The sequence below is a fragment of the Triticum dicoccoides genome, chromosome 5B (assembly GCF_002162155.2).
Source record: "Triticum dicoccoides isolate Atlit2015 ecotype Zavitan chromosome 5B, WEW_v2.0, whole genome shotgun sequence".
Lineage (NCBI taxonomy): Eukaryota > Viridiplantae > Streptophyta > Magnoliopsida > Poales > Poaceae > Triticum > Triticum dicoccoides.
The window spans coordinates 254,712,607-254,722,290 of NC_041389.1; the positions used below are offsets into that span (position 1 = coordinate 254,712,607).

The 9,684-nt window shown below is 41.8% G+C and overlaps 1 long non-coding RNA gene across 1 annotated transcript; it reads right to left on the minus strand.

Moving 5' to 3' along the window:
- Positions 1-448: 448 nt before the first annotated feature.
- On the minus strand, positions 449-1,148 carry LOC119305377. The gene is made up of 3 exons (XR_005148646.1): positions 980-1,148; positions 652-735; positions 449-512 (listed from the first exon to the last, which is right to left on the minus strand). It is a non-coding gene; the product is annotated as an uncharacterized LOC119305377 (long non-coding RNA).
- Between the last annotated feature and the right edge of the window lie 8,536 nt (positions 1,149-9,684).

The window sequence follows — 9,684 nt, forward strand, 5'->3', positions numbered from 1 at the left end:
CTGAAAAAAGGGTTAGAAGAAAAATCATGAGAAGTCAATTCTCCGGCCAGGACATGGCAGCTTGGCAAGGAACTTCCATGGACAGGAGATTGTGGTGGACCAGCATATCAAGCAACAACATCAGCCATAACTGGAGATTGGGAAGGCCATTGAAGATGTTAACTCTCCCATGGAGGGTCCTGGACATGTTTTGTCGATACAAAAATTGATTAGTAACTTGACCAGTGACGACGTTGACAACTGACATTAGCCTCCTTCATGCCGCTGTAGTCTGTTTAGACGGCAGGTTTTTATAAGCTCGCTTGATGATCATAATTATGCTCCCTCCGATGTCCATATGTATACATAGGTTGTACATTAGAAGATTATGCTCCAACAAATCTCCATGAGGTATCCATAGGTTCTAGTGAGAAGAGCCGGGATTGCATCCCTGTAGGGCACAACTCTATCCAAGCACATGGTACAAAACAAAGTGATCTCAAATCCAAAGTTATTGTGTATTCAAGATAAACCTGCAAGGAAAAACATATAACAAAATATTGTAAGAAAATGAACCTGATGCAGATGAGGAAAACAGTTTTTAGTAGAAGCTCCATTAGCACAGCCGAAAAAGTTACAAATAAGGAAAATTGATTGAGGTTATTTTCTAACCAGGAGAGGAAGAGATGGTGGAGAAGCGTGATCTCTTTCGGGCCTGGAGGAAGAAGTAGCGTCCAATCTTTCCGATAATACTGCCTACCCTTGTTTTTATATTATTAGTTGAGTCTCTCCCACGTAATAACTTAACAACTTTGTTAGTACAATTTTCTAAGAATGATGTATCTTTTTCTAGCCTACCCTTGTTTTATATATTATTATTAGTTGATGGTCTCTCCCACATAATAACTTAATAAATTTGTTACCACAATTTTTTAAATAAATTTACAGTTTTCAAGATAAAAGAAAACTATTTGACAGCTTGCATTGAAGGAGTATTTACCTCAGACTATGAGTGTCTATGATCAGGTCTTCTGTTGTGCTTGCCTATTCCTGCACATAAGGCAAACATGATAGGCTTTGCATGAAAGTAATCTGGATCGAGGTGCAAAGCCACTGACGCAGCTAGTCACATAGCCGATGCGACGTTAATAAGTAGGTGCATTGATCGATGGATAAGACGGCACTACCATCTTGTCGACAAAGCGACAGCGTGGGGTGCACTGATTGATCCATGTGACGGCACCACCAATATTGTCAACAACGGTGGTAATAAGAAACAATGTTGGCATGGCATGCACTGGTCCACAAGGCGGCATGGAATTTGCATGTTGCCTTATATATCAAGAACAGTAGTATATACCTACTCAGAAAGAGTAGTATATATCGACTAAAAGATTATGTATATACTGAATAAAAAGGGTAGTATACTGGTTCACTTAAAAAGTACTATATATTGCCTTACAAAAATGTTGTATATACTGCACCAGAAAAAAAGTATATACTTACTTTATCAAAGTGTATGTTATACACCCATTTGATTTAATTTTGTATGCTACATACTGCCGTGCACAAAGAGCAGTCTATGTACTACTTTGATATAGATGGTATTTAGACAAAATACAGTACAATAGTATATACTTTGAATTAGTACTCCATAGTCACTATGTTAGTATATACAATATCGCAGAAATATTGTTCTAGCAATCATAAAAAAAATGTTCTGGTATATACTTACTATTGACACCTACTCCGTCCCAAGCTGCCTAGGTTCACGGCAAAAAAAGTAAAAGGTCCGTATATTTTCAAGATTTGGCAATATACATTTAGGTACCTTTCTAGCTATATACTACATATTAGATAAATTCTCCTAAAAAATACAAATGTATTTATACCTGAAAGTAATTATAAGAAGCATGACCATATTATTGGAGATTATTAATCCAAATCCTATAGAAAAAATCTCAATGAAGCTGCATAGTAGCCTTAGCTGTAGTGGAAGGCATAAAACTGATCGAGCAAACTATCAAATACATGAAGGTTCAAATGGTCGATGCCATGAGTTCCACAGGAGCCTGAATCCATGACTGCCACCGATGATGAACATCCGGCACAGCGTCTGCATCGACAGTCAAAATCATGAACCTGATTGGTAAGAAGAAAAACATCTTCAAACAACACTAATCCTACAGCACACAGAACAGATTGTGTAATTTCCTTATTAAGAATTCAAAGGTCTACTTAACATTGCTTAGGCTTGGTATAGCACACAGTTTAGTAGTACAACATACAGAAAATCACAAATGTATTTATACCTAAAAGTAATTATAAGAAGCATGACCATATTATTGGAGATTATTAATCCAAATCCTATAGAAAAAATCTCAATGAAGCTGCGTAGTAGCCTTAGCTGTAGTGGAAGGCATAAAACTGATCGAGCAAACTATCAAATACATGAAGGTTCATATGGTCGATGCCATGAGTTCCACAGGAGCCTGAACCCATGACTGCCACCAATGATGAACATCCAGCACAGCGTCTGCATCGACAGTCAAAATCATGAACCTGATTGGTAAGAAGAAAAACATCTTCAAACAACACTAATTCTACAGCACACATAACAGATTGTGTAATTTCCTTATTAAGAATTCAAAGGTCTACTTAACATTGCTTAGGCTTGATTTCAGATTAGTAAAAATCAAATGTTATGTTATGTGAAGCAGCTTTGAAGATGCACTAATGATCACAACCTAAATTGGTTCTCGAAAGTCAGTCCGTTTGGGAGTTAGCAGACATTCTCTTGTCAAACAAAGGTCAAGTTTTACATACTAAACTGTAGTACACTGGACAACAGTAAGCAATGCATTGGGTATTATTCATGAAATCCCATGGTTCGTGGCAAAAAAAGTAAAAGGCCCGTATATTTTCAAGAGTTGGCAATATAAGCTAACATTTTAGGTACCTTTCTATATACTACATCTTAGATAAATTCTCTTGAATAATGCATGCGTATCTGAAAAAGCGCAGATGCCATGCTTGGTATAGCACACAGTTAGTAGTACAACATATAGAAAATCACAAATGTATTTATACCTGAAATTTATAAGAAGTGTGACCGTATTGTTGGGGATTATTAATCCAAGTCCTATAGAAAAAATCTCAATGAAGTTGCGTAGTATCCTTAGCTGTAGTGGAAGGCATAAAACTGATCGAGCAAACTATCAAATACATGCAGGTTCATATGGTTGATGCCATGAGTTCCACAGTAGCCCGAACCCATGACTGGCGCTGATGATGAACATCCGGCAGAGCGTCTGCATCGACAGTTAAAATCATCAACCTGATTGGTTTGAAGAAAAAATTCTTCAAACAACACTAAATCCTATGGTACACAAAACAGATTGTGTAATTTCCTTATTAAGAATTCAAAGGTGTACTTAGCATTTCTTAGGCTCGATTTCAGATTAGTAAAGATCAAATGTTATGTTATGTCAAGCAGCTTTGAAGACGCACTAATGATCACAACCTAAATTGGTTCTAGAAAATCAGTCCGTGTGGGAATTAGCACACACATTTTCTTGTCAAACAAAGGTCAAGTTCTTCATACTAAACTGTAGGACACTGGACAACAATAACCAATGCATTGAGTATTATTCATGAAATCTCATTATTCATCACCGACAATCCACACAACTATACTGTAGTAGGCTAAATAGCAGTTGATCCTATGAACTATTTTTTACGAACTAACTAAATCACCAATTATAACAAAATTGTATTGTCCTTTGCGAAATTCAATCCAGTCAACCACTCTCGATTATTAGTCCTAACTGAAGCACCTGTTAACAAACTAACTAAACCACCATGATTTGAAAACACAAAACTACATAGATCACCATTGCAAAGCCAAAGGATAGTGGTATTGGCACGATTCCTTGCCAAACCCAAGTTCCGGGAGAGCAGATTCGCCCCACTAGCACAACAATCCAGTGGCACTCCACCTAGCACACCCGCTCCATGCCACCCAAGTTTCATGAGAGAACTTCAGAGAAGAAAATCACCTTGTTGGGCAGCCATTCAGAACACGGTGGAATTTGCTAAGCGGAGAGTGATCTTCTCCGGGCACTTCCGTGCGTCAGCAGTCCGATGAGTGTTGGGCCACAACAGGACACCATTATTGTTGCTTATAAGCATCGTCGGAGAAGAGGAGAACGTCGTGTGTCGCGGTAAATGTTGACGTGACGGTCGATGGGAGAGGAGTAGCAGCAAGTGGGGCAGATCAACGAATGAGACACAATCCGCCTCATCGCGTTCCCTTGACGAGCCGTGTTGCCACAACGGGACCAGAAGCATCCATCGCAGCATGCTGGTCCAAGAGAGGAGGCGGTGATTCATGGGGGCGGTGGAGGCGGTGAGATGCGACAGCGGCTGGATGCGGTGGGCAGCGACGACTGCTGGGATAGGCTGTGACGACTACGGTGGTGAGCAGAGCGGCGACACAATCCATCGGAAGCAGCGGCGCGATCCATGGGAAGTGGCGGCGCGATGGTAGGCGTCACAAGGTTAGGGATACGGGAGGAGGGCTTCTTTTTTTAGCAACCGATGAAGGTCTTTTTTTACAACGGTGATGAAAGGCCTGTTGGGCTTCTTTTTATACAGCAATGATGAAAGGAACGTGGGCCTTCACTTTTTTTGGCCGAGTTAAGTACGTGATTAAGCGAAAAATAGATGGGTTAATCTCCACCGTAATAACTTGGTCCCACCAATTGAACGGCTCATAATTTCTAATTAACATGGTAATTTCTAGGGAGTCTGGAATTAGTATAGGTATAGATTTCCGTTTCTAGTGACCATTTCCTTTGCAGTAAAAGCACTCAGTTTCAGGCTTTGGTCTAGCTTTGGGCTTCTTCACGGGAGTGACAACTTGCTTGCCATTCTACTTGAAGTTTCCCTTTCTTTCCCTTTGCCCTTTTCTCGAAACTAGTGATCTTGTCAATCATCAACACTTGATGTTCTTTCTTGATTTCTACCATCGTTGATTTCAACATCACGAAGAGCTCGGGAATCGTTTTTGTCATTCCTTGCATACTATAGTTCATCACAAAGTTCTACTAACTTGGTGATGGTGACTAGAGAACTCTATCAATCACTATCTTATCTGGAAGATTAACTCCCACTTGATTCAAGCGATTGTAGTACCCAGACAATCTGAGCACATGCTCACTAGTTGAGCGATTATCCTCCATCTTTTAGCCATAGAACTTGTTGGAGACTTCATATCTCTCAACTCGGGTATTTGCTTGAAATATTAACTTCAATTCCTAGAACATCTCATATGGTCCATGACGTTCAAAACATCTTTGAAGTCTCGATTCTAAGCAATTAAGAATGGTGCACTAAACTATCAAGTAGTCATCATATTGAGCTAGCCAAACGTTCATAACATCTACATCTGCTCCTACAATAGGTCTGTCACCTAGCAGTGCATTAAGGACATAATTCTTCTGTGCAGCAACGAGGATAAACCTCAGATCACGGATCCAATCCGCATCATTGCTACTAACATCTTTCAACACAGTTTTCTCTAGGAACATATCAAAAAAAACATATGAAAGCAACAACGCGAGCTATTGATCTACAACATAATTTGCAAAATACTACCAGGACTAAGTTCATGATAAATTCAAGTTCAATTAATCATATTACTTAAGAACTCCCACTTAGATAGACATTTGTCTAGTCATCTAAGTGATCACGTGATCCAAATCAACTAAACCATGTCCGATCATCACGTGAGATGGAGTAGTTTCAATGGTGAACATCACTATGTTGATCATATCTACTATATGATTCACGTTTGACCTTTCGGTCTCCGTGTTCCGAGGCCATATCTGTATATGCTAGGCTCGTTAAGTTTAACCTGAGTATTCCGCGTGTGCAACTGTTTTGCACCCGTTGTATTTGAACGTAGAGCCTATCACACCCGATCATCACGTGGTGTCTCAGCACGAAGAACTTTCGCAACAGTGTATACTCAGGGAGAACACTTCTTGATAATTAATGAGAGATCATCTTAAAATGCTACCGTCAATCAAAGCAAGATAAGATGCATAAAGGATAAACATCACATGCAATCAATATAAGTGATATGATATGGCCATCATCATCTTGTGCTTATGATCTCCATCTCCGAAGCACCGTCGCGATCACCATCGTCACCGGCGCGACACCTTGATCTCCATTGTAGCATCGTTGTCATTTACGCCATCTATTGCTTCTACGACTATCGCTACCGCTTAGTGATAAAGTAAAGCAATTACAGGGCGTTTGCATTTCATACAATAAAGCGACAACCATATGGCTCCTGCCAGTTGCCGATAACTTCGGTTACAAAACATGATCATCTCATACAATAAAATATAGCATCACGTCTTGACCATATCACATCACAACATGCCCTGCAAAAACAAGTTAGACGTCCTCTACTTTGTTGTTGCAAATTTTACATGGCTGCTACGGGCTGAGCAAGAACCGTTCTTACCTACGCATCAAAACCACAACAATAGTTCGTCAAGTTAGTGCTGTTTTAACCTTCGCAAGGACCGGGCGTAGCCACACTCGGTTCAACTAAAGTTGGAGAAACAGACACCCGCTAGTCACCTGTGTGCAAAGCACGGCGGTAAAACTAGTCTCGCATAAGCGTACGCGTAATGTCGGTCCGGGCCGCTTCATCCAACAATACCGCTGAACCAAAGTATGACATGCTGGTAAGCAGTATGACTTGTATCGCCCACAACTCACTTGTGTTCTACTCGTGCATATAACATCAACGCATAAAACCTAGGCTCTGATACCACTGTTGGGGAACGTAGTAATTTCAAAAAAATTCCTACACACATGCAAGATCATGGTGATGCATAGCAACGAGAGGGGAGAGTGTTGTCCACGTACCCTCGTAGATCGAAAGCGGAAGCGTTATGACAACGCGGTTGATGTAGTCGTACGTCTTCATGATCCGACCGATCCAAGTACCGAACGTACGTCACCTCCAAGTTCAGCACATGTTCAGCTCGATGATGATGCCCGGACTCTGATCCAGCAGGGTGTCGGGGATGAGTTTCGTCAGCACGACGGCGTGGTGACGATGACGATGTTCTACCGACGCAGGGCTTCGCCTAAGCACCGCTACGATATGACCGAGGTGGAATATGGTGGAGGGGGGCACCGCACACGGCTAAGGAACGATCATGAAGATCAACTTGTGTGTTATGGGGTGCCCCCCTGCCCCCATATATAAAGGAGGGAGGGGGGAGATGCGGCCGGCCAGGAGGGGCGCGCCAGGAGGAGTCCTCCTCCCACCGGGAGTAGGACTCCCCCCCTTCCTTGTTGGAGTAGGAGAGAAGGAAAGAGGGGGAGAGGAGGAAGGAAAAGGGGGCTGCACCCCTTGTCCAATTCGGACCAGAGGGGGGCTGCGCGCCTCCTTCCTTTCGGCCTCTCTCCTCTATTCCCGTATGGTCCAATAAGGCCCATATACTCCCCGGCGAATTCCCGTAACTCTCCGGTACTCCGAAAAATACCCGAATCACTCGGAACCTTTCCGAACTCCGAATATAGTCGTCCAATATATCGATCTTTACGTCTCGACCATTTTGAGACTCCTCGTCATGTCCCTGATCTCATCCGGGAGTCCGAACTCCTTCGGTACATCAAAACTCATAAACTCATAATATAACTGTCATCGAAACCTTAAGCGTGCGGACCCTACGGGTTCGAGAACTATGTAGACATGACCGAGACACGTTTCCGGTCAATAACCAATAGCGGAACCTGGATGCTCATATTGGCTCCTACATATTCTACGAAGATCTTTATCGGCCAAACCGCATAACAACATACGTTGTTCCCTTTGTCATCGGTATGTTACTTGCCCGAGATTCGATCGTCGGTATCCAATACCTAGTTCAATCTCGTTACCGGCAAGTCTCTTTACTCGTTACGTAATGCATCATTCCGTAACTAACTCATTAGCTACATTGCTTGCAAGGCTTATAGTGATGTGCATTACCGAGAGGGCCCAGAGATACCTCTCCGACAATTGGAGTGACAAATCCTAATCTTGAAATACGCCAACTCAACAAGTACCTTCGGAGACACCTGTAGAGTTCCTTTATAATCACCCAGTTACGTTGTGACGTTTGGTAGCACACAAAGTGTTCCTCCGGTAAACGGGAGTTGCATAATCTCATAGTCATAGGAACATGTATAAGTCATGAAGAAAGCAATAGCAACATACTAAACGATCAAGTGCTAAGGCTAACGGAATGGGTCAAGTCAATCACATCATTCTCCTAATGATGTGATCCCGTTAATCAAATGACAACTCTTTTGTCCATGGCTAGGAAACTTAACCATCTTTGATTCACGAGCTAGTCAAGTAGAGGAATACTAGTGACACTATGTTTGTCTATGTATTCACACATGTATTATGTTTCCGGTTAATACAATTATAGCATGAATAATAAACATTTATCATGAAATAAGGAAATAAATAATAACTTTATTATTGCCTCTAGGGCATATTTCCTTCACCAACAAGGTTTGTGTGTTGGATACATGCAACAGAATTGAAGATTGTCGATGAGAGAGAGAGAGAGAGAGAGGAGCAGGAGTCTGGGAGAGGGGGAGGCCGTGTTTGCTTCAAAGACTGATATAAACCATGTTTCGATATAAACTTGCATTCAAATATTTAAATTGAGAACATGTTGTCTGCAATCCACACATGAATGGATATATGCGTATATCAAACAAGTTCATTAATTTGACTTTCAACATGTTCATGGAGTACTATAATACTGTACAACATGCTATTCGATTGAGGTGTTAAATTTTAGATTTAGTTCACTATTTTGACCTGGTGAACGAGCTATTTCATTGAATCAAGATATTTCATTTTGGGTTTGATTCTCGTTTTTGAGTGGGTCGACTATTTATCATATAGTAAATCGCTAGCAACAAGCATGTAAAACCACATTACTCCCGAGCATCATCTCTCCATCTAAAAAAGAAGTGGCAAGCTAATATTTCAAAAATTTGATTCGAATCGACTTGGTAAGGTAGACGTGGATGCTCGTTCTCCCAAATATTGAACGAACCATTAAACATCCTCTACTCGGTGGAATTCACCCGAGAAAATAAATGGGAGATGCGAAATTACTGTCCTTTGTGGGAGACGCATTAATTGGCCCATTGTACATCGAGGGTAGGTTCGTAACTTCATCCAAGCGCGCCTTCTCCTTGGCCGAAATGACATGTGCCAAATAATTCATAAACCATGGTCGGCAAAACATGCTCTCCTCGCCCGAAATAGCTCGCGCCCACTATTTCAAAACACGCTCTCCTCGCCCGAAATCGCTCGCGCCCACTATATTTCAAAACACGCCCTCCTCGCCCGAAATCGCTCCTGCCCACTATTTGGGGAGAAGCAAAGTTACTCTACTATCCCCGACCCTTAGTACACAGACCCAAGCCGAGAAGCCTAAAGGAAGGGGTAGAACTATAACTCCCCCTCACATTTCAGACAAATGCGTCCGTAAAACATGGTGCCACTCCCCTCCCAATCCCCCCACATTCATACCTTGTGGGTGCCAAATCACCTTCTCCCCGGAAGCTGCCTTCTCCCGAGCCGTGAAACCTCAGCCCCTCCTCCAT